Below are 20,271 nucleotides of genomic sequence, written 5' to 3' on the forward strand. Positions count from 1 at the left end.
GACAATGGCTTTTGAGAGTGGGGCTGTCCACACTTGCCTATCACAGAGGATGTTTATTCTATCAGCAGATGAACCACTGCAAGAGATGTTGGCACAGGCACATTGCCTTGGTGTGCTCTGTGGGACCATTTAGTCTGAAAATAAGATTAGTGAGGCTGGAATTGCCTCTGTGTGCTCTAGGAGGAAAGATTCCCTGACTTGTAGGCAGGTTAAGCAGACCAGCACATGCAACCTATACCTTACTGCCACACAGGAGCACTTGCTCCTTTCTTCATTAGAAATTCTTAACTGGCCACTCATGTCTCTCACTTGCACAAGGAAAGGATGACCTTGCAGGCTTTTCTGCATCTTCAGCAGAGAAGCACTGGTTTTATAGGTTTTCTGAGATCCAGTAATGGAACAGTACAACCACCTGACAGCTCACCCTTGCGCAGGACTGCACACCCTGCATGAATTAAGTATTCTCCTTGAAAACCACTGAAGGAAGAGCTTTAAAGAAAGTGTCATATTCCGATAGTAACACCCCCATCCCGAGTCCTCTAACATCTCATTAGACAGTAACGCAGTTTGCTGTTTCTTGTCTCCTTCTTGCTGATTACTGAAGTATTGGAATGAAATGAGAACTTCTCTCAGTTTGAATTGGCTTTTTTCTGCATTCAGTATTCCTGAATGTCACATACCACATTATCATATGGTCTTAAATGTTTCACTATGGTTCATTTTGTTTTGATCTGTGATTACTTATCCCATGCTGTTTTATCTCTTTCAGCACCTGACACCAGACATCTAATTATCATGACCACCAGGAACTAACAGGATGTGGTTTTACAAAGATTTGTAATCTTCCAGTTCATACAGTCTCAAAACTGTAAAGTGTTTTTTTAAAGTAGTTTGCATTAAGTGTGTTTTTCACATGTAAGCTTTGCAAACATAGATGGAGTTTCCTAAAAAGGAAAAAAGGCTAATCGTTATTTTTGGGACTGACTAATCTGGTATGGTCAGTGTGTGCAAGTACAGCATATAATAGCCTCTGCCTGAGACTGATTTGGAGATAAATTTTCTTGACATATGTGGAAGGGTAGCTTTTGTTATTATACCCTGTGTCATGTAATAGAAGCCTGCAAAGCTATGCTTTCCAGTACCAAGGCAACTATATCCAGAGCTGTGCCTGTACGAATTCTCAATGTGCAGATTCTATTTATAAAAAGATGGTTAAAAAAATGAAGTAAAATATGAGGCATAAAAAGCTATGTAGCTGGTAAAAAGATAATTACATGTAATTCAATTAAATGCAATGTGCATCCTAAAATTATTGTCATGGAAAGACAAAGAAATGGCTGTAAATTCAACTCTGATTTTATATATAAATGGTGTTGTCTTACAGAAAAAAACCCGCATGCTTTTCTATGACATTGGTCCAGAAGCTCTTATTATGGAACCAACAGCAGCCTTATGCAATGCCCATTCTCTGTCATGAATGCCCCTGGGACTTCACCCAGCATCCTTAGCTCAGTTTAATGGTTTGGGTCTCCAGAAAACAACCAGCCTTGGGATGGTAAGAGCAGCACCAAGTGCTTAAGAATTTCCTATTCATGCATGAACTATGGTGCTGTGTAAGGTCATTTTAAAACGGGCTCTCAAAAAAAAGAACTCTCCCAAAGCTTGAGGCCAACAGAACTGAGCTGGATTCAGGGTTTTACAGACAAAAAGCAGCCTTGTGTAGCTATACTGCTGCATGTCCTCAGAACTAGCCTGCTTTGCTACTTGGTGATTCCAGTGTATGCAGAATTCTAAAATTCTTGTTCAGCCTTCTAAAACATATTGGAACCATACATAGAATTTTCTCCTATTGTTTTAATATGCATAGTAACTATGAGCACAAATAGGCCAATTATGCTCAGTTCAGTGAGTTTACAGCTGGTCTTCGCCAGCTTTCCTCAAAGACTGTGCCATATCTTGTTTGGCTAACCCTCCTTTGTTTCTTCTTGTAATATCAACTTTTATTCAATTGCAGAAACTATACTGAACATTACTCGCTTTATTGCAGGTAGTTTCAGCAGGAAATAGAATGGTGCTCGATTTTCTGGTATTTTCTTTAAATAAAAGACTCTATTCCAGCAAGATCTCTTAAATGACTTAAATTTTTACCTTGTAGAAAAGGACCTCCTTATGTGATTAAAAATGCTTTCTTAAGTTCAGTCCTACATTAGTAGTAAGCATTGTGTGTTCAGCACGTAGTACAGATGAAACTGGGAGAAAACAAGGTGGTTTTTTTCTAATGTTAAAATAATTACTTTTTCTCCAACCTAAATTGGTGGCTTCTTTTGTACTATTTGCCTCCTCCTTTTGATTGCTTATGTTTATTACATTGTATACAAGAGGTGTTGGAAGTTTTCACAAGTTTCAATTTCCCTCAGATGTGCATCCAAATGCCATGCTGTAAGCAATAAAATTAATGTAAGAACACTGTGAAGAGTAAGACTGAAGCTTAAGGCTTTGAGTCTAGACATCGCCAAAGAAGAGGTTAAAGGTTCTGGATGAAATCATAAATAGTCAGGTACTGTCAAATTAATGACTCATTCAATCACAGAATCTCAAAATTTCTTTTGTTGTCTTAATAGTCATTTATACATAAAGCAACTAAAAACGTGTGCTAGAGACTCCCCTTCCTTACTGCTGGCTTCTGCCATCTCTCTGGCAACTTCTATGGTGGGCAACATACAGGATAAGATATAGAAGGCAGGTGCCCTCTCAGTACAGGTCATTGTCCTTGGGTATCTGTTATAATATCTTAATGGTGTTTATGAAATACCAGCAAAATGTTCACAGTATAAAAGAGTGGATCCTGGTTTGATCAAGACCTTCACATTCTAAATCAAACAGACTATATGATCACAGACCTGTGATATACCAAATTACACTTCAACCACAAATTAGCTTTGATGTTTTCTTTAGAAGAAAAACTGATTATGTAGATGGAGTCATTAAAAGGCTTTATGGAGGAAATACGTTTCAAAGAGAACCTTACAAAAGGAACTGATGGTGAAGAAAAATGTACAAGGAGTGAGAATGAATTTGCATCAAGAGGAGGAACTTTGAAAAGCTGCAGAGTGAACAAACATGTTTAGAAGCAAGCAGTGAACATGGAGCAGTGATATAGTGGTTCTTGCTGCTCCCATCTTACTCCCTTTAACAGAAAAGTGTCTCTCTACAAACATGGAGAATTTTTGTCATAATTTTGCTAAATATTATAGCCACCAAGAAGGGGTGAAAGAACAAGGGTCTTTAGTGACTGCAGAGAAGTAAACTTACAGTCAGGTCTGAGAGATGAAAATGTGGAAAGGAAGCTGTTTAATGACTTAGATGCTAGTTTGGTAAACTGGACTCTGAGCTTCAGTTTTCTGCAAGACCGTAGATTTTTTGTGTGTGTGACCTTGGCTTAGTCTTTTGGGGATTGATCTGATAAATGGAGCTAAGTCCCAGGATCTTGATCCTGAAAAGCCTTGCTAAGCTACTAAAGTCTAGAAGAAGTTAACATTTTTTAATCCTAAACATCCCTGAGCTCTAGATTTGCTGACCTTTACATGCTCAAGCTGTTCTAATGCTGACAGGACTGAATGGCTCAGAATCTAAACCTGAACAAAATTCAGGAATTACATTTTTTTCAATATACGTCAACATGTAGTGTACTCAAAGTACATGCAACACAACAGCGGCACAGGTTTCTGCACAAAACACACTACTATTTTATTTTGTGATTCAAGAGAAGTGGCAAGTGGAGACCAGGCTTCCTGTTTTCCGTACTTTTGTCTGAACAGCCTGATTAGAGTCATCTGCTCAGTCTCTCCATGGCCAAATTAATAGTCAATTATGTTCTGCACAGTAGCATGGCTTTGCAGGAAGAGGGAGATGATATGATCTTCCTAGAAAGAGCTATGCCTGGTGGCTAGAACATCCCTGTGGGAGTTGACTCTGACTTGCACGTTGAAGGAACATTGAATCTTTCCCACTTCCTCCACAAGTGCTGTGACCACCAAAATGCTGTTAAGTTGATGCAGTTCCTACCGCCTGCTCCTGTTGGGGGTGGGGAAAATTTGCCCAGCTTTTTATTTTTTTAAATGTGGGTTCCTATATTTAGTAAAGGTTTGAGGCTAAAGATATGTTTCCTGAAAAGCATATCCTTACAGGTCTGAGAAGTGGAATTCAAGGCGTACTCCTTTTCTCAGTGTTTCCTACAAGCTAGGGCTAGATAGCTGCACCTTTGACTTTAAGTAGTTCCCTAGTGCTGTGCTCATCCTTAGGTCATACTTCGAGGTTCCAGTAAAGCCCAGGAGATGTACGCATCAGTATAAGTCTACATCAGCCCTAAAATTGGAGGTGTCTTTGCTTCAGATACTCAAGTAATACCGAAGTCAGTAAAGGGGACAGCAGTGGTAGTGGAGAAAGACATGGACAGCAGTATCATTTGCCCCAGTTATGTCCTTGGTAAAGCAAAAATATTTTTTCCCCACTGACCCAACAAAATTGCCTTAATTTGCTTCCTTGGGTGATCAATGCTTATCTGGAGTTTTATCACTGTCCTTTTTAGAGGATAATTTAATTGTTTTACATTTATAGAGGCAAGGTAATAGCCTTAAATTTACATAGAGCTAATTTCTTTCTTTGTGAGTGGGTTCTGCAGGATGCGAGCAATTAAGCTGCTGTGGGAGGATACAGGAAACATGATTAATGGATCAAAGAGACACCATCTAAGGGAAATGGGTATAATACCAAGGGAGATAATGCTCCATTTCATAATAGTTATGCAAATATGCCAAATGTTGGAGAATTCAATTATTATTTGACAAATGGATTTTCTGTGATGCAGAGTAAACACTTACAGGGGAAAAATAAAGCTCTATTGCACATTATCTGTTAGCTTCCTCTCACGCAGGCTAGGTTGGCTGGTCAGGCATCTCATTCAACTGCAGGTGGCAAAGAACAGCTAGGCACGAATCAGTGCCAGACAGTGATACTATTTGGATGAAAAAGATTGACCAAGGTTAAATTCTATGCACACAAGGCCAATCAGCGCTTGTCAATGTGCTCAGTCCTTTTGGTCTATTGCTCAGTCCTCAGCTAAAAGTTAAATTTTATTCCATGTAAATGAAAAGTGGTTTAAGAATGAAGGAAACAGAATTTGACAACATTTATGTTCTTGACTTTCTTTTTTCACTTTTCTCATCTGTAAAAGCAACATTAGTAGAAAAAACAATGATCAAGTAAGAACAGAATGCCTGTGCTAGTGGAAGACACTGGGCTGTGACTCAAAAAACCTGAGCCTTAGTTACCCAAGCTTAAAATGAGGTTAATATTAATGACATATAAAGGCAATAACTCATTTGGATTCTGTAGTGATGGGAGATGCACAAATGTTTAGATTTACCGAAAACATAATTTTCTTGTTTGTTTGCTAGCTTCCATACTGGTTATGGTATTTTAATCTCTATTCTAAAATACTCTGTTCCCTTACTAACACAATTTAACATGAGGTTTTGTTCTGAGAAATCCTGATCTAGAGAAGGAAGGCATTTGAGAAGCATATTGAAGCATATTGAAGAGTTTCTGACCGTACAGGCTGGGCACTGAGCTAACAAAATGCGGCAAGAGTTATGGAGCTAAAGCTGTAAGTATGAAACTCAAGTTTGTCCTTTAGTTGCAACTGCGCTATAGCTCGGTATCAGGACTATACCTGTATGCACACCCACAGCCCATAAGTCCTTAATTCCCTGGGTGGTCTAGGAGCTCCCCAACTAGTCATCTGCATCTATGACTTAGACTAATATGAAACAGTGGAGCAACTTGAGATAAGGCAATTGACTGGACTTCCAGCCACCTTCACAACTAAAAATTTGAGTTTCACAGAAGCTCTCCAGGTAGGAATTTTGGACAGTTCTAGAGATTTCTTCAGACAGCTCCTGATGTCTCAATATCAGTTTATATGCTTAAGTGTGTTGGGTGGAGAATCCAGTCAATAGACCCCCTTACATGGTTCCTGCTGCAGAATTGACCAAACTTTACACAGACATTTGCAAATAAGCAGTAGAAACTGTTCCTATGTATAAACAAACAGTTACATAGGACCTTTGTACGTACTTAATGACAGTTAGGAGACGTTTTGTATGTAGTTTAAGATAACCTGTAGGAATGGATCATATATGTGCTGGAGTGCTCACATAGTACCACAGGCCAGTTAGATTATCTAAGAATTGAGCAAAACAGCGGTTTAAGAAGCTGGATCACATGATACAGTTAAAATGCTTTGCAAGGACCCCTTGCAATGGCAAGTCCCATTGCCATCTCAACAACAACCAACCCTCTTGTTTGAGATATCTAATTCACCATGCGAGCATCATTCTAGGCCAGTATCTCTAGAAGCTATTTCTTTGTAGCCAGCACTCAGTGTCTGTGCAACACAAATCCTTGCCTGTTAGGACATAGCATGCCTTGCAGCCAGGAGGAGTTCTAGGGACATTCCTTCAGGTGCATAGAGACTAGAGGTTGGCAAGTATTTAATAAATTAATCTTCACAATCCTGTGATCCTCAGAAAACCTGCTCCTGGAGATGGCATGCTTCTACTTGGAAGCTCTCCCAATGCTTCAAATGAGACTTCTGTTTATTGCTCCTTTCTGTGAAGGTAGGTCCCTACCCTGTGAAAACAGAAGTCCACCATGATGCAACCAGGCATGACAAAATGAGCTATAAACTTGTATTTATTAGGACTGTATTTTTTTCAGTGTAAAGCATGACAGACAAGTTACCCTATTTAAAAGTCATGCTATGGTTGCTTCTGCAGTGCTGTTGCTTAGTGGTCAAAGCAGTTACCCAGGGCAGTGGAGATCTGGGATTGATCCTTAGCCTGCAAATGCTTTGTCTCAGGCTAGGAAGGTCTCTTTGGGGCATGCACTTGGCTGCCGTGCATCCAGGAATGAGGCTGGAAAGAAAGAAGACAGGGCGGTGCCAGGGTCTGGAGGTATGGAGAGAAAGGTGAGGGGACCTGGAAGTTGGGCAAAGACTGAATTCTTCTCTTCTGTACTCTGAACTATCAGTGCATTTTATATTAGGTAACCATGAGATGAACATTCAAAGCTAAAGAAGGAGTTGAGACCTCAGGTTAGGCTTGTCCTTCAGCCATTACATTACTCTAGAAAGAATGAGCCATGCTCGGTTAGGCCACTACAGTGGGGGGAAGGTTCTGCGCTGTCTATCTTAAGCAGGCAAAAGCTCCAAAGTCCAGGAAAAGAAAAGTGCTCAGACACATGTTATCCTCAGGATTTCATACCGAGCAGCCACCAAGCCCTTGTGTGGCATTCTGGGCTACCCTCAGAAATGTCTAATTATTTTCTTTGAGAATATGGAGCTTACATACATAATTTCAGTTCTTTGATTCACCCTGCTGAGACCAGACCTTGTGATACCTGTAAGAAGTGCATGAATAGGCACTCTGGATCTCATCCTCGCATCATTTAAGCATGCATTTTCCCTTTGTTTTTGACTGCAGGGGAGGACATGAGCCCTATTTTCTACTTGCAAGTCATGTGTTAATTCATTTTGATTCACAGAATGACAGAACGGTCAGGGTTGTAAGGGACCTCTGGAGATCATCTTGTGCAACCCCTGCTAAAGCAGGGTCACCCAGAGCAGGCTGCACAGGATCATGTCCAGGTGGGTTCTGAATGTCTCCAGAGAAGGAGACCCCACAGCATCTCTGGGCAGCCTGTGCCAGGGCTCTGTCACCCTCAAGCTAACAAAGTTCTTCCTCATATTCACATGGAACTTGTTGTGTTGCAGTTTGTGCCTGTTGCCCCTTGTCCTGTCACTGGGCTCCACTGAAAAGAGCCTGGCCCTGTCCTCCTGACACTCGCCCTTAAGATATTTGCAGACATCGATGAGATCCCCCCTCAGCCATCTCTTCTCCAGGCTGAACAGCCCCAGCTCTCCCAGCCTTCCCTCATCAGGGAGATGCTCCAGTCCCCTCATCATCTCTGTAGGACCCTGCTGGCCCCTCCCCAGTAGCTCCCAGTCTCTGTGGAGCTGGGGAGCCCAGCACTGGACCCAGCACTCCAGGTGCGGCCCCACCAGGGCAGAGCAGAGGGGGAGGACCCCCTCCCTCGACCTGCTGGCCACCACGCTCCTCCTGGTGCCCCCCAGGGTCCCACTGGCCCCTTGGCCACAGGGCACACCGCTGGCCCACGGGCACCTTGCTGCCCACCAGCACTCCCGGGCCCTTCCCCGCAGAGCTGCCCCCCAGCAGGTCACCCCCAGCCCCTGCTGGTGCCTGGGGCTGTCCCTCCCCAGGGGCAGGACCCTGCTCTGGCCTTTGCTGAAGGTCACTCGGTCCCTCTCCGCCAGCTCTCCGGCCTGCCCAGGCCTCGCTGGATGGCAGCGCAGCCCCTGGGGCACCAGCCGCCCCTCCCGGTGGGGTGTCACCAGCACACGTGCCGAGGGGACACTGTCCCCTCATCCAGGTCATTGATGAGTAAGTGGAACAAGGACCGGACCCAGCGCTGACCCCTGGGCACACGGCGAGCTCCCGGCCCCCAGCTCGACCCCGCAGCACCGACCCCAGCCCCCGAGCTCTGCCGTCTGGGCAGCTCTCAGCCCCCCACTGCTCCCCTGACCCCCGGCCCGAGCCTGCCTGGGGTGCTGTGGGAGACGGTGCCAAAAGCCGGGCGGAGGTCAAGGTGGACACATCCACCGCCCTCCCCTCACCTCCCCGGCCAGTCATCCCATCGTAGAAGACAATCAGGTTGGTCAGGCATGATTTCCCATTGGTGAAACCATGATGACTGCTCCTGATGACCTTCTTTTCCTCCACATGCTTCCAGATGACCTCCAGGATGAGCTGTTCCATCACCTTTCCAGGGATGGGGGTGAGGCTGACCGGCCCGTAGTTTCCTGGCTCCTCCTCCTCGTCCTTTTTGAAGACTGGAGTGGCACTGGCTTTCCTCCAGTCCTCAGGCACCTCTCCTGTCCTCCATGACCTTCCAAAGATGATGGAGGGTGACTTGGCAATAACATCTGCCAGCTCCCTCAGGGGCACATCCTATCAGGGCCCATGGATTTGTGGGTGTCAGGTTTGCTTAAGTGATCTCTAACGTGATCCTCCTTGACCAAGGGAAAGTCTTCCTTTCTGCAGACTTTCCCTTTTGCCTCCAGGGTCTGGGAAACCTCAGGGTCGGCCTGGGCAGTGAAGCCTGAAGCAAACAAGGCATTCAGTAACTCTGCCTTCTCAGTGTCCTTTGTCACCAGGGCACCCACCTCATTCAGCAGTGGGCCCATGTTTTGCCTAGTCATCCTTGTACTGCTGATGTATTTGAAGAAGCCCTTCTTGTTGTCCCTGACCTCCCTTGCTAGATTTAATTCCAAACAGATCTCAGCCTTCCTTCTCACCTCCCTGCATGTTCTGACAATATCCCTGTATTCTTTCCAAGTGGCCTGTCCCTTTTTTACACATCCTGTAAACTTCCTTCTTCTGTTTGAGTTTTGCCAGAAGCTCCTTGCTCCTCCATTCAGGCCTCCTAGACCTTTGCTTGATTTCTTCACTTTAGTCAAGTTACAAGATCTTAAGAAAATACTCATCTCTTCTACTAAGCCATCTATTTAAATCAGAGATAATAAAATAAACATTAATATTTTCCTGAGTTTATTATTTCTTTTAACAAGCAATTTTGCTGTGGTCTTTGAGTTACCGCCTTCAGTAGATGACTTCCCTGTTGTTAGGGCTGATTCTATCTCAAAATATATTAATCTAACCCACATGTATACTTTAGTTAAGTGTATCTTGGCAGACATCCACCACTGGAATCAGTGCTGAACACCACAGAGTATTTTTCTAATTGGACATGAAATTCATAGTTTTATCATATGATTCTTTGCTATACAGTGTGTCCAATTAGATTTAATGAGCTCATTTTCAGGACAAGTTGGCCAGCCAGTGCTATTGCTAATTTACAGAGGCTACAGAAAAATTACTTGATTAATTTATTTCCTAAATTAAAACCTTACAGTAAATATTGTTACTTCTTTTCCTTTCAGCACATGAATATACAAAATACTAATTTTGGAAATAAAATGCTTTCCCAGTGTGTAAATTACAATGATTGTTGTAATATCTTTGGGTTTTCTTGCAAATGTTTTGGCAACAAAGATAAGTCTAGCATATTCTTATATTATGTTAATAAAACTAAGCTAAGTATCATGATGACTGAGGAACCAGGAGCAATGTAGCTATCATAGCATGAACTGAACAAGCCAGCTTGAAATCCTGTGTAAATACTTGACAGCTGGTGCCCAAGCTACTCCAGCTATGCTGCCAGCTCAAGAGTTCAGTGGAAAAACATTCTTGGTTAATACAGAACTGTTTTAATAATGTTTTTCTCCGGAAAAATTATCTCACTAGACACAATCACACTGGCTAGGACAGAAGGAAGCTTTAACCATTACTGTCTGAATTCACTAGACCTTACAAGCCACACAAACCTGAGCTGGTGCACGCTGCATAGCTGTGTACTACAGACCTAATTCAAGAGATCATCGTTGAACCCCGGAAAGATTAGAGCGTGGAAAATAACACCATTTTAAAGAAGGACTTCATCTGGGCCTCCTTGTCACTGCAGCACTAGCAGAGGGGCTAACAAAGCAGACTGGTAAATTGTCAGTTGAGGATGCAATGCAAAATGTCTGTGTTAAAACACATTTAAGAAGAGTGGTATTTGGAAACAAAGAGATCCAAACACTTGAGAGAGTCATTCACAAGGAAGGATTCTCTAACAAGCTGATGCTATTTTATGTGGTACCCTTCTGCCTTCTACCTCTCATCTAATGTCAGTGGATAGATGACGGGAGCCGGTAGGCTAAGGTTCTCTTTTCAAATGCCAGTGAAGGGATGGGAGAAGCTCCATGGGATGGCTGCTGCTGGAAATGGCAGTCCCACTCCCATTTTTTTCTGCCCTGCATTCAGCTGCGTGGCTTCCTCCCACCTTGTTCACCAGCTGATCTGTTTCGGCAAGGCACTTGTCCTAGCAGGATCACTTCCCATAGCCGCAAAATGGGAATAACATACCGCTTTTTGAAAAATGCATTGAGAACTACCAGTGTGAAGCTCAGAACAGGAGCAGAAATTATTGTTATTCCATTATTATTTGCCTCTACTTACACTGTGACAGTGTCCCAGGCCATGATCACTTCATAAACCACTAGTTCTGAGTTACTAAGAATTAAACAGTCACATTTCTGTTTGCATTGGATAGACATATACTAAGGCTTTCATGCCTGGTATCCTTGCTACTTCTTACAGAGATGTTTCTCATTTATATACAGAAATAATGAGACAGAAAAATGTTAAACGGATTGCCTGAAAGCTGAAGATCACTTCTGGCAATAATTATTTATCTGTCCACCATTTTGTCTGTGTATATTTTATTCTCTCTTAGTGTGTATATACAACAAATTACTTAGCAGAATCAAAGCTGCTTATTTGAAACTTACAATGCTGTCTTTTGACCTGTATACAAACAAGCAGTGTAGTGGAGGACATACGCACATTTTACACTTAGTAATCTTTTGGTGTTAATTTATTTACATGCATCTGGTTGCTTTCTTAATAGAACAGACCAGTCTTCCTTCCCTAATGAAAGTAGTAATGGGAAAATTGTTTTGAGATGTTCTAATGAAAGCCAATATATTATGATGTGTTTTTAGCAGAGTTGGTTAAGCACTATTACCTTGTGTGTTAACTGTTTCTTTCACCTGTACAGTAAAAATTTTGCACTAATAATGACAATGTATTAGCATTTTAGAAAGTGAAGAGTCAACGTTAACTAAACATCCCTGCCATATCCCCCGAGAGAGCAGAATGTCATTAACCTCTTTTACAGACGAGGAAACAACATTGGATTAGCATTGTAAGTCCATCGACTTATGTGGAGTTATTCCAGCTTTACACCAGTAGAAATACGTCCTCAAAAGAATAAGCCATTTGCTTATGGTTATCCAGTCACAATGCTGCACACTCAGGATTAGAAACTGAAGACATCCATGTTTCCTTTGCTGTTATAATAAGACTTTCTACTGAAATAGCATCTATAAAACTTTAGCTAGGATAATTAAAAAAAAAAAAAAGCAAGCACTACCACAGATTCTTACATTGTTCTCCCACTTGTGTCTAGAAATAATTGCTGTGTCTAGAAAGGTCTGCATCCTATGGAAATAAATGAACAAGAATAAATTATTTTTGATGAACTTCTACTTACCCAGAAATGTGAGTGTTTTTCTGGGTAAATTTAATAGCAGAGAAGAATAATGGGCTTCCAAAGATTGCCAATGAGCAAAGAATGTAAGTTAAAAGCCTTTTTATATGCAAATACTTCATTATGTTTGGGGGTTTTCTTCTCTTTTTTTCTCATTTTTTTGAATGCAAAAGCACAATGGGACATCCGTTATTTCAATTTACATATGAATTCCCAGAATTCACTTTCCACTTACAGTTATTCCAGAGTCCTGGTGGTACCTGTCAGCATTTGAGGTCTGGAGTAAAGCGGGAGTCTGCTGACTTCTCTGGACTGAGTGCTCTGCCCAAATTAGGGGTCTACACTATTTTTGCAAAAACAGAAAATCTTTTTGCATGATATGTGTTCATTCCCAAGTAAGTGGTGGCAACAGGATTATTTCTCAAGCAGTATGACTTGAAAACTCAAATACAACTATCATGTCTCCCAGTTAAATTATTTCTAAAATATCCATTACAAAAATGCTTAGCTGTCAGTTATAGTATACTCACTGCAGGTCTGGGAACTAGAGCTGAAATTCAGCCTTACACAGAGGATCAGTACCAAGCTTCATGCGTAAGCCCCACTCAAAACAAAGGTAAAGTCCCACTCATTAATCTCGTTACTCTGAGTGGCCCTTACGCACTGGCCAGTGTCCCCTTAACCATGGCTGAGCAGTACCCTAAGAATTCAAATTTCTTCTTGGAATCAGGTTAGAAGGTAACTGTAGCTAAATCTTGAGTATTCCAGGTGAAATAATACCAGATCTGCAGAATGAAAAACTGCTTTCTGGGTCAGAAACCAACACAGGGGCCAAATTTCATGAACCAATTCAGTGACATTACCAACCTACACAGATGCAAATTCGTATGGAATCTGGCCTGCTGAAATTAAAGCTAATATTCCAATGGGGTTTGATATTCTCCTGAAAATTTAAAATATTTAAATATTTTAAATCTGAAAATCTAAATAGGAAATAAAATATTTATTTCTTCAAAAATTGTTTTTCATGTGAGACGCCTTCCAAAGGTAAGAGCATAAGAACACCAATTATGTAAAAGTCTTTGCAAGACCAACTTTGAGCCAGCAAACTAAATCCATTTTAGCAGAACTCTAGAGATTGTAGTCCATTTCCAAAAATTTGCAGAGATAAAAATCAGAGGTTGAGAAAACATTACTAATCTCAAAAATCAAAGGTAGCATTTTAAAAAGTACTGAGATGCTTCAGAGGTTTTTATCTGTCTCACATGGCAGCACTTGGATGCATGAGAGATGCTGGCAAGTCTAAGATTTTGTGTGGAAAACCTTTCCTTTGTGAACAGTAGTAATAACCTTCCTGTACAATAAATTAGAAAGCCTATGGATTTCCTCATTCTTGGACTGTATTACCAAATGGCCATGAAGGTGAATTCTATTTCATTGGCTGATATTTGCTTATTTAAGGTAAGGCATAATCAAGGTAAGGCATATTCACCTTTGTTTTTAATTAATTGCACTAGTAAAACACAATGGGGGTTAGATGCTAAAAGCAGAGATAATGACAGACATTGTCTATAGGGAAAAATCTATGATTTACATGTGCATGTATAGTCTTATGTGGGGGGGATGCATCCCCATCCCACTCTGTTCCTTCACTGCCTTCTCCCCCACACGTGTCACAGTCACAGGTGAGAGGCTATTCTTTTTCAGGGTCAGTGTATCACCAGATCCGCAGCAAATAACTTACCCTGGGGATAAATTCACCCACATTTAAAGCACTTGGCCTCCTTTTAAGTTTGCTTCCTAGTGAAAAAGTTAAGGCCCTGAAACCAAGGAAGATGTTGTAAGTACCTTAGATACTTAGTTGGACAAAAGAGGCTTCGGATGGTTGTAAAATAAGGTATGGGTGTAAAGTAAGGGGGCACTCAGATAATCTCATGGTAGACAACTCAGTCTTGAGAATGGATACACATGACAAGAGAATGACAAGAACAGCTTCTTAGTCTACTAAAATAGTCTAATGATCCCAGAACTGAGTTTGCGCAGAAGTAAATGTCAATCAGTGGGCACAGTGAAGAAGACTACAAGCGTTCATCTGAAGACCCCGATGACCACACAAAGACCATCAGGGAAGATGACTGCACATATGGACCAGACATTTGCATATGTTAATGAGCTCCAGGGAGTCTCATGTATATGTAAATGAGTTTTCAGAAATCTTGTGATTATGTATAACTTTATGGTACATAGTCTTTAAAAGTTTGCCAGATTGTTGGAGCAGTCATGGTGGAGCTATCCCCAGTGCTGCCCCAGCGCTGCAAGAAAGAATGCCTTGTTTAATAACAGTCCACTGTTATTAAGTTTAATTATATTGGACTCCTTACACAGCTCCACCGAACTTCCCACTAGTAAGGTTAGAAAGCAAGGGAGTTTGGATACTGCCGATCTTTGTATCACTAGCAGAGGCCTGTTGTAATATAAAATGGTGAGTCAATCTGGGATATGACAGGCTCAAGCCTGTGTTTAACTGAGAGCACAGGCTTTCCATTCCTTCAGAATTGCACTCTTAGTTGTCCTTGCAGCTTTCAAAAGCATGGACCAGAGGAAAATGCATGCTGCCATGCTGAGCAAACTCACAGGATCTACCTTACAAGTTCCTTACAAAACAAAATGTAAAGTGCTGTAAGATGGCACTTTGCACATGTACTGCAGCAGTGGCCAAATGAACACGCACATATTTATCCCTGCAAACATGGTCCCTATCTCCTATACCTCACCATTTATGCAAAATCTATTTTGACAACAAAACATGGCTAGAAGCTTGAAACACTTCTACGATAAAGTACTGCTCCCAGTTCAAAACCTTTCACGTCCCCTCTCCTCAGAGAGGCCTGTGGCTGTGCTATTCCACAGACCTTTTTTCTGGACTTGGACAGACCAAAGACTGCTCCAACTCCTGCAGTCAACGGGAACAACTCCAGTTGACTGCAGTCAGATTGGTTCAGGCCCTTAATCTCCCTGAACGTATTTCTACTCAAACAAGCAGGAGACATTGATACTACCAGAGGAAAGCAGGGTGACACAAATCTATTTCCAAACAAAAGAGATTTACAGGCCAGTTGGAATTACAGCACATTTATTTTCTTTAAAGTTAATGAGCAGCATGATCCAATAACAATTGTATCTTATGCTTTTCATAAAGCTCTTAAGGCATTTCATAATCAATTAACAGCTCAAGCACGTCATCATTACAGAACATTTTGCAATAATCCATTAGGAATTAATGTAGAGTGAGCTTTCCATCGTAGCTAAACAAACTGCTACACAGCTAGGATCCACGCCAAGCAGACAGGCTTTGAATTTTCTAATGAAGATTATACATTCCCTGCAAGCATATTGCCAGGACTTTCTATTCACCTCCTCCCCACCACCTGCAAATTTTTTTATGTTTAGCCATTTCTCTGTACTCTGCTGAGATTAATAAAATCCACGCTTCTGTGCTGCATTACCTTTAATCCAGATATTTAGGACAAGATGGATCACAGAAAATGCAATATGGAGTAGTTATACTCCTGGATTGAAAACCAGTCCCTAGAGTGACTTCATGTATTTCTGGTCTTTCTTAACAGCTCTGTGAGTCAGACTCCCGAATACACTTTTGCTGCCTGTTCTTAAACCTTACTGCTCCTTCTATTTTTTCCAGTTAATAATTCTGGACATATCCCTACTTCCTCACATCAAACACAGCAAAGAGGGAGAGAGCACCTATGTAGTTTCTTCCAGGCTGTTGTCAGACCTAGCAATTAGGTGCCTGGCTCTCTCCGGTATTTTAGGGCAGCAGTAACGCAATCAGGCTCCTTGTGTTACCAGGGATAATGTCTGGATCTAAAACTCAGGCTTGCACCTAAACGGCTCCCTCGCCTGACAATAGGAGGCTATTCCCTCTCCACCTAAGGTGTCTTTGGCTGCCCACACTCATCTGCCCGGCAACAGTTTGCCCTTCCCTAGCTGCAGCAGCAGTCTAGCGTAAGCATCTTGCCCTGAGATCTGCAGCAGGAACTTACAGTGTGATTTGCAAGGAAAAAAAGAGCTGCTTTTTCAAAGATTAAAACTCCTTTAGATGTCTGACACTTGGCCCCCATGCTGACAGCATCACACAGGATGTAACTTTTAAGCCTTTTAAGGGAGAAATTGTTTTTGTTTTACAAAGGCAGCACACAGTCTATTATTAATCTCTTGCATGAGAGACATGGCAGTTTCCCCACTGTTATGCCAGACAATATGGTTTGATTGCTTCTGCCTCCTGTCAAGACTCTAACTGGAAATGTGTAATATGAAATGAAGTTTAGCAAAACAGATAAGGATGTGCTGGGGTAGTTAAAACAATACTGGGATAATTAAGGATTGGTATCTATACTAGAAACAAAATAAGCCCACTGTCTGGATTGTTTGATTAACACTGCAGAATTGTAAGGCTAGCGGTGACACATATTCTGCACGAAGTGGAAGGAGAAACTCCATCTTAAACCAGGAAAGTTTGACAATAAATGGTGCACACTGGGAATATTTGATTTATTTAAAGGTTTTCAGGAAAGATTCTTTTCCAAGCAGAAAGAGGAATAGAAAATGGTTCTTGCAGCAGCTATAGCAGCAAGTTATATAGTGAGAGACCACTTTGATCTTTTTGCTAACACATACTGCATTGTTATTATGCGGTTAGACCTGTGGCAAATGTAGCAATAATGAAGGAGACTGAAAGCCAGTGGCAGAAAAAGCTAGCAGCAACTGACTATGTAAAACATGAGGAATTCCTCCTGTGCATGCCACATTTTTTTAAAAAAAGCCAAGAGCTCCTTTCCCTGCACCAAGAAATGATGTAGTACTGCCTAGAAGAGCAGTGCTGAACCATGTATCGCTCTCATTAATGCTGTATCAAGGAACTTAAAAAACCCAACCTGCTTTGCTCCAGAAGCACCAGAATCCGAGCAGTGGAGTGAAGCTTACTGCTAGGTATCTGACCCGTAACTCTTGTTCTTTTGAACCTCTTCTAGAGATTACACTTGCCCTTGGTACCCTGTAACCTTGGAAGGACTGGTCCCCTCATGTGTTCAGCTGCACTTCTTTGGCTATCAGAGAGTCATTAATGCCTGAGTCTTTAATTCTATGTTTACAAAGCAACGATACCTCTTCTTTGGAGAAGAAATGTAGTCTGTGCACAACTGCCAAGTTACACCCATAGCTGTGCGGTGTATGCTGTGCATGTGGGAAAAGGGGAAAGGGAGGAACCATAGATTCCCTTTGCCTTTAAACGGGATATATGGCCAATAAAGGAAACAAAATCTCATTCAAAAAGATCAGAGGAAAGTGAATGAAACAATTCCCTCCAAAAGATATATTGCCTCTTTTTCTTTTCCCTCCTGCTAATCATGCCTTGTCTTGTACACAGTCATCATCTCTCTTTTCCATGAGGGAGATATTCATGCAGTGTAGCCTTGCTCAAACTGAGAATATTCTTACTTTATTTCCCAAAGTGAATGTATCAATTGAACCAACCCATCAACTGGAAATTGCTGTGTGCAAGCCAAACCCAGCTTTCTGTGTTGTCAACTGAATGATGCACATTGCTGACAAGCTTGACAAAACAGGCCATTTCACAGTTGTGAGCTGCAGAGTGATCGAGCAGATGTAGATTTCCAGCAGCATGCCTTCCTAAAGAGCTACTGCTTCGCATTCCCCTCATGACACAGCAAGTGTTAGGGACACTCTACCCTCATTCCTTCAGAATGAGAAAAACCCCACCCCATACTGCAGTGATTATTTCTAAATAATGATTAACACCAGAGGAAGGCATTAATATCAGCAGTGGGCTTGTGACTAGTGTACTGCGAGGAGGATGCTTAGATTATGTTCAAGGCTAAGCTCTGCTGGGCCTGCTGGATGCTCCTGATAAGTGTTTATCTAACAGCTTGCTGATAAGGATCCAAGTTTGAATGCAGCCCAGGACACAAGTGCCCCCGTTGCTTCTTTTCCCTTAAAGGTTTGAGTTTGTTTTCCCATGAAAGTGCCATAACGTCCAAGTTACAGAGCACTCTGAATGCCTCTCTTGCCCACCTCTGCTGAAGCTGTTCCACTCTGCCTAGAATAATTAATATTCACAGGGACCTGAGAGAGTATGGCTTATAACTTGGTGATTAAGGTTGGCATATAGAGAGAGGATGGGGTTTCTTGCCTGTTCTCCAGAGAGTATATAAATTTTAATTTACTAAGTATGTGATTGAAAATTTAAGATGAATTCTAGGCAGGCAATGCACAACGACATAGGCTTAAATTTGGTCATAACACTACTCAGAGATGAACTGCTGGGGTAAAGGAGCATCTTCTGCAATGTGCATCACAATTGGATTCTGACACCTTCTGAAATGACTTCAAGTTGTGATCAGTCCAACACTCCACGGTAATCCACATTTTTGTTGGCTCAAATGCAACCACACAGGTGTAGTGCAGTGGAGTAACTTCCTCTACGACTACAGTAGAAGAAATCAGGAAGCTACATGCTTCTTGGATGCACAGAGGGTTGTTCAATCATTTAAATCAGCTCCCGTTACATTGCTGGGCAGCAATGTCAGAATATAGCAAGCTTCAGTAAGTCTCTAAGATGAAGTGAAACCTACTTCAAGTTGCTGGGGTTTCTTTTGTAATGATCTTGACACATAACACTTTGCAAAAATGACTGATTCAATCTTCAGAAATTAGAAGATTCCCGTTGATTTCAGAGGATCACAGAAATTACTCACACCAAACCAGCAGTCTTCACCTTTAAGAATCAGTGATAAACTAGACCAGTCACACTTTTTAATCTAAAGAATTTTCTTTGGAAATACCATTTCTGCAGAAGTGGGATTTTATGTGAAACTATCAATTGAAAACAATTTGTATTAGGAAACAGTGAAAATCTTCCTCTTTCAGTATTCTTCAAATGAGAAATGTTTAACTCCAACACTGTTCACCACTGAGTGATGAAGCTCATGTAAAAGGAATGGAAATAAACCCAAAATATTTGGAACAGATTAAGGTAAACCACAGGAACTCATCTAAAATTAATTTATTTTTATTTAACAATTTAACGGAGACAATTCTCATGCCACTCATCTCCCTGTCTGTCAAAAAAAGGAGATGCTTTTGTCCCACTTGGCATAAGGAAAACTTCTGTCCTGCTGGGAATAAAAAGAGCTTATTTCAACATTTTCACAGACTTAAAAAGATATTTCCCAACCAACTGTATCAAATAGACTACTGTGTCTCAGAGCTGTAAATACAGTTTGCAGATCTTGCACCTGGCTTTTGTTTAGAGTGATGGTAAGGCATCCGTATAGGTAAGTCAAGTTTTCCATGACAACAGTGTGTACTGCTACATTTCTAGCTAGTGGTGGTTCTTGAAAACACAAGAATAAGAGAATACGGAAAGGGAACCTTACAGAAAAAAACAGCAAGAAACTGAAGAGGCAGAATTAGGTAATGCATAGAATAGCTGAGCTTGTTCAAGTAGGTAATTGTATTAGTATTGACTCAGTGTAACCATCTCTCTTTCATAAACGAATGCTTTGCATGACTGGTTTTCTATGTGTATACATGCATTGGATTTTTTTCTTGTTATTGAATTTCATAGGAAAAAAACCCAACTACATAGGTGGAGGTGAAGAGAACTAATCCCTAATATTTTATACAAGAGGAAATACGCAACCTACATAGCAGTGAATCCAAATGTAACTAGAGATTATTTGAACTGCTAGGGTGCATAATCATGCTTATCTGCACTGGAAAAAGATCCAAAACCAGAACTCCAAATCTGAAGCCATCACAAACATACTATTGCAAATAGCCCCACCTCTGACTGCGAGCTCCCATGTTCCAGTTTCAAAACAGAATTTCTCGTCCACCTTACCTTTGTGGGATTGCTTCTGTAACCCCAGCTCAAGCTGAGTG

General features: G+C 41.5%; 1 protein-coding gene across 1 annotated transcript in view; it reads right to left on the bottom strand.

The window, feature by feature from the left end:
* CEP295 (centrosomal protein 295) overlaps positions 1-20,271 on the bottom strand; it is a 77,137-nt gene that overhangs the window by 49,464 nt on the left and 7,402 nt on the right. The gene's annotated exons all lie outside the window — the stretch shown is intronic.

This window comes from Falco peregrinus, chromosome 4 (genome assembly GCF_023634155.1).
Source record: "Falco peregrinus isolate bFalPer1 chromosome 4, bFalPer1.pri, whole genome shotgun sequence".
In the NCBI taxonomy this organism is placed as follows: Eukaryota; Metazoa; Chordata; class Aves; order Falconiformes; family Falconidae; genus Falco; species Falco peregrinus.